Here is a 14252-nt window from a genome sequence, read left to right on the forward strand (position 1 = left end):
AATTTTTATGTGTATAAATTTTAAAAACCTGATGAAATTGTCTGTTTTCTAGGCAGAATATCATTTAGAAATTGTACAAGAAAAAGATAGTCATAGAAACTAAAAACCATTAAAAAATTGAAGCTGTAATAAATTTCCCCAAGAAGTTTTTAAAAATATCAAAAATAATTGTGGTATAGTTCATAAACCATACCACCTACCCACTTAAAATGTACAATTTAATGGTTTTTAATATTGTTACATAATTGTTGAATCTTTGGCACAGTTAATTTTTAGAATATTTTCATCACCTCAGAAAGAAACTGTATACCTATTAGCAGTCAGTTCCAATTCTCTGAAACCCTCCAGGCCTTAGACAGTCACTAATCTACTCTCTGTTTCTATAGGTTTGCCTGTTCCAGATCTTTCACATAAATAGAATCATTCAGTAAATGGCCTTTTGTGGTTTGCTTCTTTCATTTAGCATAATATTTTTAAGGTCCAGCCATGTTGAAACATGTATCATATATCTCATTCCTTTTTATGGCCATATAATATTTCATTGTGTAGATATACCACATCAGTTGATGGATATTTGGATTTTTTCCCATTATGAATAGTCCTTATACTGGCATCTGTGTATAAGATTTTGTGTAAACATAGTTATATGTTTTCATTTCTCTTGGATGTATACCTAGGAGTAGAATTGTTGGGTCCTGTGGTAACCATGGAACAACAACAAATAAGAAAAGGAGTACGTCAAGTATTGTCACCCTGCTTATTTAACTTCTATGCAGAGTGCGTCATGAGAAACGCTGGGCTGGAAGAAGCACAAGCTGGAATCAAGATTACCGGGAGAAATATCAGTAACCTCAGATATGCAGATGACACCACCCTTATGGCAGAAAGTGAAGAGGAACTAAAAAGCCTCTTGATGAAAGTGAAAGAGGAGCTTGAAAAAATTGACTTAAAACTCAACATTCAGAAAACTAAGATCATGGCATCTGGTCCCATCACTTCATGGCAAATAGATGGGGAAACAGTGAGAGACTTTATTTTCTTGGGCTCCAAAATCCCTACAGATGGTGACTGCAGCCATGAAATTAAAAGACATGTACTCCTTGGAAGAAAAGTTATGACCAACTTAGCATATTAAAAAGCGGAGACATTACTTTGCCAACAAAGGTCCATCTAGTCAAAGCTATAGTTTTCCCAGTAGTCATGTATGGATGTGAGAGTTGGACTATAAAGAAAGCTGAGTGCTGAAGAATTGATGCTTTTGAACTGTGGTGTTGGAGAAGACTCTTGAGAGTCCCTTGGACTGCAAGGAGATCCAACCAGTTCATCCTAAAGGAAATCAGTCCTGAATATTCATTGTAAGGACTGATGTTGAAGCTGAAACTCCAATACTTTGGCCACCTGATGCAAAGAACTGACTAGTTTTAAAGACCCTGATGCTGGGAAGGATTGAAGGCGGAAGGAGAAGGGGATGACAGAGGATGAGATGGTTGGATGGCATCACTGACTCAATGGACATGAGTTTGAGTAAACTCTGGGAGTTGATGATGGACAGGGAGGCCTGGTGTGCTGCAGTCCATGGGGTCGCAAAGAGTCGGACATGACTGAGCAACTGAACTGAACTGAACTGAACTGTGGTAACCACTGAATCTTTTAAGAAACTGTCAGACTATTTTTCAGAGCAGCTGTACCATTTTACTTTCCAACCAGCAGTGTATGAAGGTTCTAGCTTTTCTACACCCTCATCAGCATTTTCATTATATGTTTTTTTTTTAATTAAAGCGTTCCTAATGGGTGTGAAGCAGTATCAGAAAGAATAGTTTTAATTGTGATTTTGTTATCATAATTTCAGACATACTTTCGGGGAACAGGTAATCCCAGTTTTATACAAACTGACCTAGATAATAGAAAAAGAGGGTGAGCTGTTCTGTTGTTTATCAGAGAAACTTACCCTGGAAACCTAAACTGAAAAGAATATGCAAGGGAAAATAATGGTACATTCAATCTCAATTATGAACAGAGACAAAATTTTTAATTAGGATAAGAGTGTAAGCATAGCCCAATATATGAAAATTATTAAGGTAAGATTTAGGGGAAAAGATCTTGAAAGATTTGGTAAAATTATGATAGAACTCAATACTCATTAGTTTTTTTTTTAGTAACCTTTAAACCATGACGAGAAATAAACATGTTTCTTCCAATAAAGGCTCTTTTTAAAACTTAACTGTCTAAATCTTAGAAACATCCCATTAATATCAAGAACAGGACAAATATATCTCTATTAGTAAGATTAAAAAAAAGGAAATAAAGTACAAAAGGGTTGGAAAGGAAGAAAAATGAGATGAATGTATCCATAGGAAATTAAAAACAAAAAATCAACAGACTATGGGACTTCCCTGTGGCTCAGTGGTGAAGACTCGACATTCCCAATGCAGGGCGCACAGGTTCAATCCCTGCTCAGTAAACTAGGACCCCACGTGCTGTGTGATGTGGCCAAAACAAATAAAAAAATAAAATAAACAGAATAGGGAATGCCCTGGCAGTGCAGTGGTTAAGATTCAGCACTTTCATTGCTATGAGCCTGGGTTCCATCCCTGATCAGAGAACTCAGATCCCTTAAGTCATGTGGCTTGGTCAAAAAATCCCTCAAAAACCCATCAACAGACTAAATATATTCATAAGAGAATTCAGTGTTGCTGGATACAAGATCAACATTCAAATTGGCAGTAGTCAATTAGGAAATAAAAATACCTCTTTTACAGCAAATTCTGTGAAGTACCCAAAGTTTTATTGAAGGACATAGAATTAGACATGAGTAAAAGACAAGATATAATTAGTAGTGGGAAGTATAAATATTGCTAAAAAATTAACTTCTCTATGACTTAATGTAGTTTCAGGCAAAAACCTAATAGAATTTGTTTTATTTTTTGGAGGAAAATGATCTTCATATACAGAAGTAAAGAACCAAGACAGTTGTGAAAGAAGAAAAAGAAGGAGGAGGGAGTTGACTATTGGATATCTAGATTAATCTTAAATTTTGGTATTTAGAGTAGAATCCTACACAGTAATGAAAAATAGTAAACTGCTACACACAACATGTGTGTGGCTTTCCTGGTGGCTCAGACAGTAAAGAATTCACCTGCAGTGTGGGAGACCTGGGTTTGATCTCTGGATTGGGAAGATCCCCTGGAGGAGGACATGGCAACCCACTCCAGTATTCTTGCCTGAGAAATCCCATGGACAGAGGAGAAGTCCGTGGGGTCATGAATCATCGGCACACACAACATGAATCTTCCAGACTTAGTGTTGAGCAAAAGAAGTGGGACGCAAAAGAGTTCATATAGTGTGAGTTCATTTTTAGGAAGCTCAAAAACAGAACTAATCTATGTTGATTGAGATCAGAATAGCAGTTCTCCTGGAAGCATGGTACTAACTGAGAAGGTGTATGAGGGAGATTCTGAAGCATTGAAAAAAGTTAATATCCTAATCTGAGTTGGATCACACAGGGGTTTACATACTTAAAAATCAGGTTGTACACAGTACTTTTATTTAAAGTAGTATAGTCTTAATATACAAAAAACCAGATTCATATAACAGAATAGAGTTAAGAAATGGATCCATATATATTTGAGAAGTTGGTTGGTGCTTGAGATGGCATTTTCTGCCATCAGGGAAAGGAAATGTGAACTGTTGAATTGGTTTTTCTGTATAAGGGAAAACTAGATTTCTACTTCAGGCCATATGCAGAAATAAATTCCAACTGAATTAAATACTAAACGTGAAACCCATTTTTTTAAAAAAGGAAAGTATAGACGAATATGTGAATACGTGAATATCTTCAGAATATGTGAGGCCTTTTTTAACAAGTCAAGAAGAAAAGAAGAAACCATCAGGGATGAAAAACCATCAAGGATTTGACTACCTCAAAAAAAAAAAAAAAAAAGAAAAAACAACCTTAGGTTTAATGTAAGACCCCATAAACCCAAATAAAACATAATGTCACAACTGGGAAATATATACAGTGTCTGTACTATCCAGTGGTTTTGTGTCCAGAATATGTAAGAATCAAAAGAGGTAAGATAGGTAATACAAATAAAATGAACAATGGATAGTATGGCAATTCACAGCAAAGACTGGAAATTGTACTGAGAAGATGATTAGTCTGTTTGTAGGGATTTTATTTGAAAGTGTTAGTTGCTTAGTCATGTTTGACTCTTTGTGACCCCATAGATTGTAGCCCGCTAGGGTCTTCTGTCTGTGGAATTCTCCAGGCAAGAATACCGGAGTGGGTAGCCATACCCTTCTCCAGGGGATCTTCTCAACCCAGGGATTGAACCTGGGTCTCCTGCATTGCAGGTGAATTCTTTATTGTCTGAGCCACCAGGGATGTCCCATTTTTAGGGTAGATGCAGTTAAAAACATACGAGTCATCAGTGTTTACCCATTAAGTTGCAAGGCTCAGGATCAGGTAAGTGTTACACACATTAAAATAAGTGTTACACAATTAGAAATGTGCATACACGGTTATCCAACAATTTCTATTTAAGATATTGTCTAGAGAAGCTTGCACCTTTGCCCAGGGTGATTTGTGCAGGGGTGTTCATTTGGGAAACAGTCTAAATGGCTGCAATAAGAGTCATGGATATATAGGATATAAAAGTTATTTAATTAAGAAGTCCCTGAATCTATGATTAGGTTACAGACTTCCTTGGTGGCTCAGATGGTAAAGAGTCTGCCTGCAGTTCGATCCTTGGGGTTGGAAGATCCCCTGGAGAATGAAATGGTGACCAATTGTAGCAGGCTTGCATGGACAATCTCATGGACAGAGAAGCCTGTTGGGCTACAGTCCATGGGGTCGCAAAGAGTTGGACATGACTGAGCCACTACACTTTCACTTTTCATGATTAGGTTATTATCAGTGGTTTAATAATTTACTTATTTATGGCTATGCTGGGTCTTCATTGCTGGGCACAGGCTTTCTCTAGTTATTGAGAGTTGGGGCTCCTCTTTGTTGTGGAGTTTGGGCTTATCGTTTGGTGGCTTCTCTTGTTGCAGAGCACAGGCTCTAGAGCAGGGCCTCAGTAGTTGTGGCTCGTGGGCTTCGTTGCCCCGTGACATGTGGAATCTTCCCAGACCAGGGATCAAATCCGTGTCCTCTGCACTGGTAGGCTGCTGCTTCACTTCTGAGCCACCAGAGAAGTCCCGTGATTTTTTTTTTTAATACAATAAATAAGTGGTACTGTCTATAACCAGGATTGTTTTAAGCATTTTATAAACATTAAATATTTTAGTCCTCATGAGAACTTAGAAGTAGGTACTGTCATTGTCTCCACTTTTTAGATGAAATACTGAAGCATAGAGGAGTAAATAACCCTGCCTATGCGCATGGGTAGTAAATAGCAGGGCTGGGATTCAAAGCTGCCTGGTCCCAGAGTCCACTATGCCATGCTGCCTTTTGATGTTTAAAAATATGGAGAGGCCTCCTAGTTGTAAGGAAAAGTTAATCCCTTACATAAATGTAAGGATAAGTCTCATTTACACCAAATTCATGGTAGTTGTTACCACTGAATGGGATTGGGAGGTGAGGGAGATCAGTGATGGTGGTAAAAGAAAGCTAGCATAGGGAACTTTTCCTTCAAGATTATGTACATTACTATATAGCTTTTAAATACTTGCACTTACTGTAGATATGTGCTTATTCTGTAAAAGGAAACATTGAAAAGATTGGCCTTTATTTTAATCTTTATGTTTCTTGATATTGGTTGTATAGAAAAAGAAAAAAAGCAGTGGCCCTGTCACAATGGCTATAATTTAGTCTAGTTCTGAGATAGTGAGCAGCAGATAAGTGCCAGACCCTGGATTAGGGTGCTGGAGATAGGGTGGTTTCTTCCCCGATGGCTCAGCGGGTAAAGAATCTGCCTGCAATGCAGGAGACACAGGTTTGATCCCTGGGTTGGGAAGATCCTCTGGAGGAGGAAATGGCAACCTACTCCAGTATTCTTGCCTGGAAAATCCCATGGACAGAGGAGCTTGGAAGGCTGCAGTCCATGGAGTGAACAAAAGAGTCAGACATGACTGAGGGGCTAACACTTTCATCCTCTTTCTTTAAGGAGTTCAGAGTTGTACAAGGAAAGAGATAAGAAAAATAATTTTAATTCAGTATGTTATAGCCAGATCTCTTCTTCTTCCCTATTTCTCTATCCCCATCCTTTCCCCTCCATATGCAGATAGGAGAAGGGGGAAGTGTCTTGAGTTGGGGCAAGAGAAACAGGCAATGAAATATTGATTGTGATCCTACTTCCTATTCTTTTAAAAACTGCCAGGGAGTAAATTCTATAATGGTCAGTGATTGTGGCTTGTTCACCATCTCTGAAACTTGGTATAATGCCCTGTGTGTAACAAACCCCTGGATGTTGGAATGAATAACTGATGCACTTTGACATTTCACTTTCAAATGACCTAGCACCTCAACCCAAAGTTCTTAAGCCATCTAGGGTATCTTCCATTGACTAATAAAGTTTAAAGCAATTTACCTGAGAACTTTATATGAAGTCTTGTGTCAGATTGTTTTGTGCCAAAGAATTCTGACTTGAGAAATATTTTCATCTGTAGGAAATTTTGGATCTCTAAAATCTAGTATAATTTTCTTTGTGCTGAGTCCATGGACTGTTTCCAGGAGGTGTTAGTATGTATAATTTGAGAATTCTAGTATCTTTTAAAATTTATCTTTTAAAGTGACTACCATTTTTCAGTCTCACCAACAATGAATGAGAATTCTGTTCCTTCACATCTCTTCAGTGTTTGCTGTTTTCCGTGTTGTGGATTTTGACCATTCCAAGAAGGGCAACCAAGTAATTTTTGTTTTAACTTTAATAAGATCATGTTATTCCCTTATTTAGAAGCTTCACATCCTACTTCATTTCCCATCCTACTTAGAATAAAATCCCAAGTTATTTCCAACTGTATGAGAGGAAGGCTTTGTATGATCTGGTCCTTGGCCACCTCTTTACACTAGTTTTACCATTTTCTCTCTTTTTCATTGCAGTTCAGAAATGTTGGTCACCCTAGTGTTATTTGAACATGCCAGCCTTCTGCTTCAGGGCCTTTGCAGCTGGTATTGCCTTTCCTGGAATGTTTCACATCTAGATACCTTCAGGGCTTACTCCTGTATTTCACTGAGGACTAATATCTGTTGAGTGAATGAATGATTGTATTACATCAAAAAATGCTTTAATGTTGGTGATTTAGAATATTATGGTAGGACATAATCAGATACATAAGGAAGGCTTAAAACTTAATAAATAATTAATAATTAAATAAAACTGTCTAATTTCACAACATGTAATCTATGCAAGGTTAGGGATTTTTTCTTCCTTGCTGTATTCCCGTGCCTAGAATGTTTCCTGGCAGTAATACACATTTGATTAAGTATTTGCTGAATGAATGAGTTTATGTAGCATGTCTTTTAAATAAACTACCAAATTATGCTATATGTAAAAGCAATATTGAATAGAACTAAAAGTAGACCACAGAACTCCTGAATTGGGAGAGGGGACAGGGATGAGCGATAGTACTACCTTGATTTAAATTTTTGGATCCAGCTTCACCATTTGCCAACTACTCCAAGCCAGCACCGTTGCTTGTCAGGACCACTCTAATACTGCACCATTTCTTCTTCAGTTCTGCATGTGTCATGTTTCATTCTCTATGTTTAACATTTAAAAGTATTTCAGGATACTTACTGTACCTAAAATAAAACCGAGATTCTTTCTTTAACTTGGAGACCTGATGTGGCCTTTTTACCTTTTAATCTCACTTAATTCTTCCCTCTTGCTCAATATTCTTCAGGTTTTTCTTCCGTTTTTATAGGCCACCAGGTTCTTTGCTGCATTTATACACTCAGTGCTGACTTTCTGCCCATTATAACCTTTCTTTCACTATGTCATTGAAGCACCTTATTCGTGTTATTTAAGTCTGAGTGTGTTGGATCTTGTGAGCAGTCTTCCTTGAAAACCTTATCTACCCCTGCTCATGTTAGAATTGCTTCTGATATTTGCATGGGGTGGGGAAGAACAAAACCACAGTTTGTAATTATGTATAGTGTTAGTCGCTCAGTTGTGTCCGACTCTTTGTGACCCCACGAATCATAGCCCGCCAGTCTCCTCTGTCCATGGGATCCTCCAGGCAAGAATAGTAGAGTGGATTGCCATTCCTGTCTCCATTATTATGTATATGTGCTGACTTTTTTTTGTTGTTGTTTACCATTATGTTCTTAATGTTAAGTATGGTACTTGGCACATAATAGGTGCTCAGTAAATATTTAATATGTGAATAACTGTATAGCAAAAGATGGAATGTAAAAATGAGCATGAAAGGAAAAAAGACCCCAAAACTAGAAAAAAGATCATATGTGCTTATTAAAACAACAGAAATCCATGACATAAGCTCAGCTGTTAAGCAAGACTCTGGTAAATCACAAAACCCAACTACATGCTTGATGTTAGAAACATTTAGAACAAAATTTCTAAGGGAGTTGTAGGTAAATGTATAATCAAAACAAGGTACTAGGCGAATAAAAACAAAAAATTAATTGTTGAATGATATTGCTAGACAAAGGTGAATTAAAAGTGAATGAACATTAGGTGGAAAAAGATGCATGTTGTAGTATGTATATACGTACATGCCTATCCTATCTATCTCTCTCTCTATGTATACACACACACACATATATATAAAATCAAGCATATAGTTACTAATTTGAAGTGAACCACAAATCTTTATTTTTTGAAGGTGAAGCATTGAAATGTTTAAAGTAAAAATTATAAATTCAAGAAGGAAGAGAAAGAAGTCTAACAGTAACAGGAGACTTTAAAACATCTTTCAGTTCTAGCCACGTCAGAGAAAATAAAAATAGGATATGGAGATCTGAATTATGTAATTAATAAATCTCATTTAATATACTTTGTTATTATAAAAAGAATAGCATATTTTTAATTCCCCATGGGACATTGTCAAAAATAAATACTAGAAAGAAAGTTGGGGGGAAAAGGTATTAACTACATGCTCTACAATGAAATTTTAAGTTAATAGAGAAATTAGAACCAGAAACCAACCACAAAATCTTCCCAACCTCAAAACAAAAACCTCAGCTAATTGAGTTTAAAAATGTAAAAACATTCTCCTAAAAAATTTTAGATCAAAGGTCTAAAGGTACCGCAAACCAGCAATTGTGGTCTCTCTGGAAAATAATTACAATAAAAATTAAATACAAGGACTTCCCTGGCAGTTCAGCGGTTAAGACTCTACTCCCAATGCAGGGGGCGCAGGTTCAATCCCTAGTTATAGGAACAGAGATCCCACATCCCACGTGGTATGGCTTAAAAAAATAAACTACATAAATTTATTTTTAAAAATTAAATATATAAATAAAGGGCATAGGTAAAATTATTTCTAAAAGTTTCATTACTAAATGAAAATAAACAAGTTAATATTCAAAGAATTTATTAAAAGAGCAATAACACAAACCTAAGGAAAGCTGGAAAAAAATAATAAAGCACAACATAGCAAGTAATAAGTGAGAAAACAGAACAGTAGTTCTGTTTTAAGATAAATACAACCAAGAACTGGTTCTTTGATTAAAACAAAAATAAGACTAGCTAACTTTTTCTTGGTAAACAAAAGGATAAAGTACAAAAATTAAAATTTAGATTATGAAGAAGAAAACAAGCATAGATGTAAATAATACAAACATAAAAGAATGGTTGGCACAATAAATAAATTAGAAAGCATTGGGAAAACATACCATTTTCTAGGAAAATATACATTATTCTGTATTCAAAACTGATCCGAGAAGAGACTGAAAACCTAAAACTACCAAGCTCAAATGGTTTTACAAGTGGTTTCTTTCAGGCCTTCATGGAACAGATAATTTCACATATATTTAAATTGACCTTGAGAAAATAAGGAAGAATTGAGGCTTTTCTATTATTATTATTATTTTTTTTTGCTTTTCTATTATTTTTAAAAAAACTTCAGCATAAGTCCTTCCAATAAATATTCAGGACTGATTTTCTTTAGGATTGACTTGTTTGATCTTGAAGTCCAAGGGATTCTCAAGAATCTTCTCCAGCACCACAGTTTGAAAGCGTCAATTCTTTGGTGCTCAGCCGTTTTAATGGTCCAGCTCTCATATCTGTACATGACTACTGGAAAAATCATAACTTTGATTATATGGGACCTTTGTCAGCAAAGTGATGTCTCTGCCTTTTAATACACTGTCTAGATTTTTCCATTACTTTCCTTCCAAGGAGCAAACATCTTTTAATTTTGTGGCCTCAGTCACCATCCACAGTGATTTTGGAGCCCAAGAAAATAAAATCTATCACTGCTTCCACTTTTACCCCTTCTATTTGTTATAAACTGATAGGACTGGACATCATGGTCTTCATTTTTTTAGTGTTGACTTTCAAGCCAGCTCATTCACCTTCGTCAGTAACGGCTTTAGTTTCTCTTCACTTTCTGCCATAAGAGTGATGTTACTTGCGTATCTGAGGTTGTTCATATTTCTCTCAGGTATCTTGATTCCAGATTATGTTTCATCCAGCCTGGCATTTCACATGATGTTACTCTGCATAGAAGTTAAATAAACAGGGTGAAGATATATAGCCTTGTACTCCTTTCTCGGTTTTGAACCAGTCAGTTGTTCCATGTCCAATTCTAACTGTTGAAGCAAAAGGCAAGGGAGAAAGGGAAAGGTATACCCAACTGAGTGGAGATTTCCAGAGAACAGAACGAGCGATAAGAAAGCCTTCTTCAGTGAACAATGAAAAGAAATAGAGGAAAACGATAGAATAGGAAAAACTAGAGATCCCTTGAAGAAAACTGGAGATACCAAGGGAACATTTCATGCAAGAATGGGTATGATAAAAGAGAGAAATGACAAGGACCTGAAAGACAGAAGAGGTGGTAAGAATACACAGAAGAACTATACAAGAAAGGTTTTAATGATGCGGGTAACCATGATGGTGTGGTCACTTACCTAGAACCGGACATCCTGGTGTGTAAAGTTAAGTGGGGCTTAGGAAGCATTATTGTGAACAAAACTAGGGGAGGTTATGGAATCCCAGCTGAGCTATTTAAAATCCTGAAACATAATGCTGTCAAAGTGCTTCACGCAATATGCCAGCAAATTTGCAAAACTCAGCAGTCGCCACAGGACTGGAAAAGGTCAGTATTCATGACAGTACCATACAGTTACACCCCTTTCACATGCTACCTAGGTTGTGCTCAAAGTCCTTCAATCCAGCATTCAGTAGTATGTGAACTGAGAACTTCCAGATAATTCAGTGTATTAGTAGATAAAAGAAAAAAAGCCCTGTGATTATCTCAATAGATCTTGAAATACAGTTAATAAAGTCAGACATGTATGCCTGGAAGCAGTCTTTAGTAATAACATAATTAAAATATGTACCTCAAAATCATACTCAGGAAAGTGCCTCAGGGAGATATACTAGAAATTAAGTGATATTAATATTAGAAACAAGGCAAGGAAATTCTCATCACTATTATTTAACTTTGTTCTAGATGTGCTAACAGTTAAAGAAATTAGAGAAGCATGATATCGAAGTAATCCCCAAACACTTTGGATAACATTCAAGTGCTTTGTTCTGGGCATTTCATTACCATGTTCAAGAGCTATCCACCTTGTTAAATTTTCAGCCACATTTCAGTTATTTCCACAAATGCAGTCACAGTGTTTTTGATTAGCTTATTTTAGTGGTTTTGCCATTAAAAAATCTCGAAAAATTTTGTTTGGAGCTCTAATGAGTAAAGTGAAAGCGGAGCTACTTTTGTTGCAGAGGGATTAGGGAGCACTGTAGTCACCTCTTCGTCATCCATGACTCCTCCATTAGCTTCTGGGAATGCTGTGTGCAACTGTAAGATTTACAACCCTATTCTGCTTCATGGAATTTTTTTGTGTCACAGTTGTTAATAGTGATATAAAACAATTTTTGTATAAAATATGACCACCGATTTGATAAGATCTTATTATTCTTGGCAATTTTCAGTCCTTCTTTGGTTATGGTAGATATTAAATTAGAAGCAGCTTGGGGCTTGGAGTTGTGATTGAGATGACTAAGGTTGCCCAGAGCAGTTATACAGAGAAGTGGTAACTGATACCAAGATGGGGCACAATAAAAACACCAACTAGAATGAGGCAGCATTCTGGAACTGCCATTTCAGATGAAGGCAGATGTTCCAGAACTTCTTAATGTCTCCAGAATACCATGCTGCATGAAGTTCTCAAAGATGGTTCTGAGTAGAAAAGACAGCACAAATCTGTGGCTGATTCATATCAATGTATGACAAAACCCCCCCCAAAAAAAAAAAAAAGACAGCACAGCCTTGTGACATGTGGGAAGTATGGGCTGTGGAAAGACAGATACTACATGATGTGGAATATATGTGGAATCTAAAAAAGTTGAACTCATAACAGCAGGGTTAATGGTTGCTTCCAGGGGCTGAGGATGAAAGAAATGGGAAAATGTTGGTAAAATGGTACAAAGTATCAGTTATGCAGAATGAGTAAATTCTGGGGAATCTAATGAATTAGTCATTGTGTTTAGTTCAGTTCAGTCGCTCAGTTTTGTCTGACACTTTGCAACCCCATGGACTGCAGCATGCTGGACCTCCCTGTTCATCACCAGCTCCAAGAGCCTACTCAAACTCATGCCCATTAAGTCAGTGATGCCATCCAACCACCTCATCCTCTGTCATCCCCTTCTCCTTCCGCCTACAGTCTTTCCCAGCATCAGAGTCTTTTCAAATGAGTCGGTTCTTTGCATCAGGTGGCCAAAGTATTGGAGTTTCAGCTTCAGCATCAGTCCTTCCAGTGAATATTCAGGACTGATTTCCTTTAGGATGGACTGGTTGGATCTCCTTGCAGTCCAACGGACTCTCAAGAATCTGTTACTGTGTAACCGTTCCATAGTATATATGTATATCAAAACATTACATTGTACAGCTTAAATTGTATATAGTTTTGTCAGTTGTACTTTTTTTGGTTTATTTTTAATTGGAGGATAATTGCTTTACAATATCGTGTTGGTTTCTGCCATACATCAGCTTGAATCAGCCATAGGTATACATATGTCCCCTCCCTTCTGAACCTCCCTTCTACCTCCCACCCTATCCCACCCCTCTAGGTTGTCACAGAGCACTGGATTGGAGCTCTCTGCTTCAGACAGCAAATGCCCACTGACTCTCTGTTTTACATATGGTAATGTATATGTGTCAGTGCTACTCTCTTAATTCGGCCCACTCTCTCCTTGCCCCACTGTGTCCACACGTCTTTTCTCTATGTCTGTGTCTCCATTGCCGCCCTGCAAACAGGTTCATCAGTACCATCTTTCCAGGTTCCATATATATGTGTTGATATACAATATTTGTTTTTCTCTTTCTGACTTACTTCACTCTGTATAATAGGCTCTAGGTTCCTATACTTCATTAGAACTGACTCAAATGCGTTCCTTTTTATGGCTGAGTAATATTTCATTGTGTATATGTACCACAGCTTCATTCATCTGTCAGTGGACATCTAGGTTGCTTCCATATCCTACCTGTTGTAAATGTTGCTGCGATGGTACATGGTCTCTTTTTCAGTTATGGTTTCCTCAGAGTATATGACCAGTAATGGGATTGTTAGGTCATATGGTAGCTTTATTCCTAATATTTTAAGGAATCCCCATACTGTTCTTCATAGAGGCTGTCTCAGTTTGCATTTCCACCAACAGTGCAAGAGGGTTCTTTTTTATCTACACCCTTTCCAGCATTTACTGTTTGTAGATATTTTGATGATGGCCATTCTGACTGGTGTGAGGTGATACCTCATTGTAGTTTTGATTTGCATTTCTATAATAATGAATGATGTTGAGCATCTTTTCATGTGTTTAATAGCCATCTGTGTATCTTTTTTGGAGAAATATCTGTTTAGGTCTTCTGTCTACTGTTAGATTGGGTTGTTTGTTTTTCTGGTTTTGAACTGCATAAGCTGCTTGTATATTTTGGAGATTAATCCTTTGTCAGTTGTTTCATTTGCTATTGTTTTCTCCTATTTTGAGCTTTGTCTCTTTACCTTATTTATAGTTTGCTTCACTGTACAAAAGCTTTTAAGTTTAGTTAGGTCCCATTTGTTTATTTTTGTTTTTATTTCCATTACTTTAGAAGGTGGGTCATAAAGAATTTTGCTGTGATTT

The 14252-nt window shown here is 36.9% G+C and overlaps 1 protein-coding gene across 7 annotated transcripts in view; it reads left to right on the plus strand.

The window, feature by feature from the left end:
• The window catches only part of YAF2 (YY1 associated factor 2), an 85585-nt gene that overhangs the window by 29186 nt on the left and 42147 nt on the right, over nucleotides 1-14252 (plus strand). Inside the window, exon 5 of one of the 7 annotated variants that reach the window (XM_043886809.1) lies at nucleotides 678-710. The exons of the other annotated variants lie outside the window; for them this stretch is intronic. The gene's annotated coding sequence lies outside the window, so the exon portion shown is untranslated. Of the gene's footprint in view, nucleotides 1-677; nucleotides 711-14252 lie in introns of those variants that run through there. 7 annotated transcript variants of the gene reach the window in all.

This window comes from Cervus elaphus, chromosome 3 (genome assembly GCF_910594005.1).
Source record: "Cervus elaphus chromosome 3, mCerEla1.1, whole genome shotgun sequence".
Lineage (NCBI taxonomy): Eukaryota > Metazoa > Chordata > Mammalia > Artiodactyla > Cervidae > Cervus > Cervus elaphus.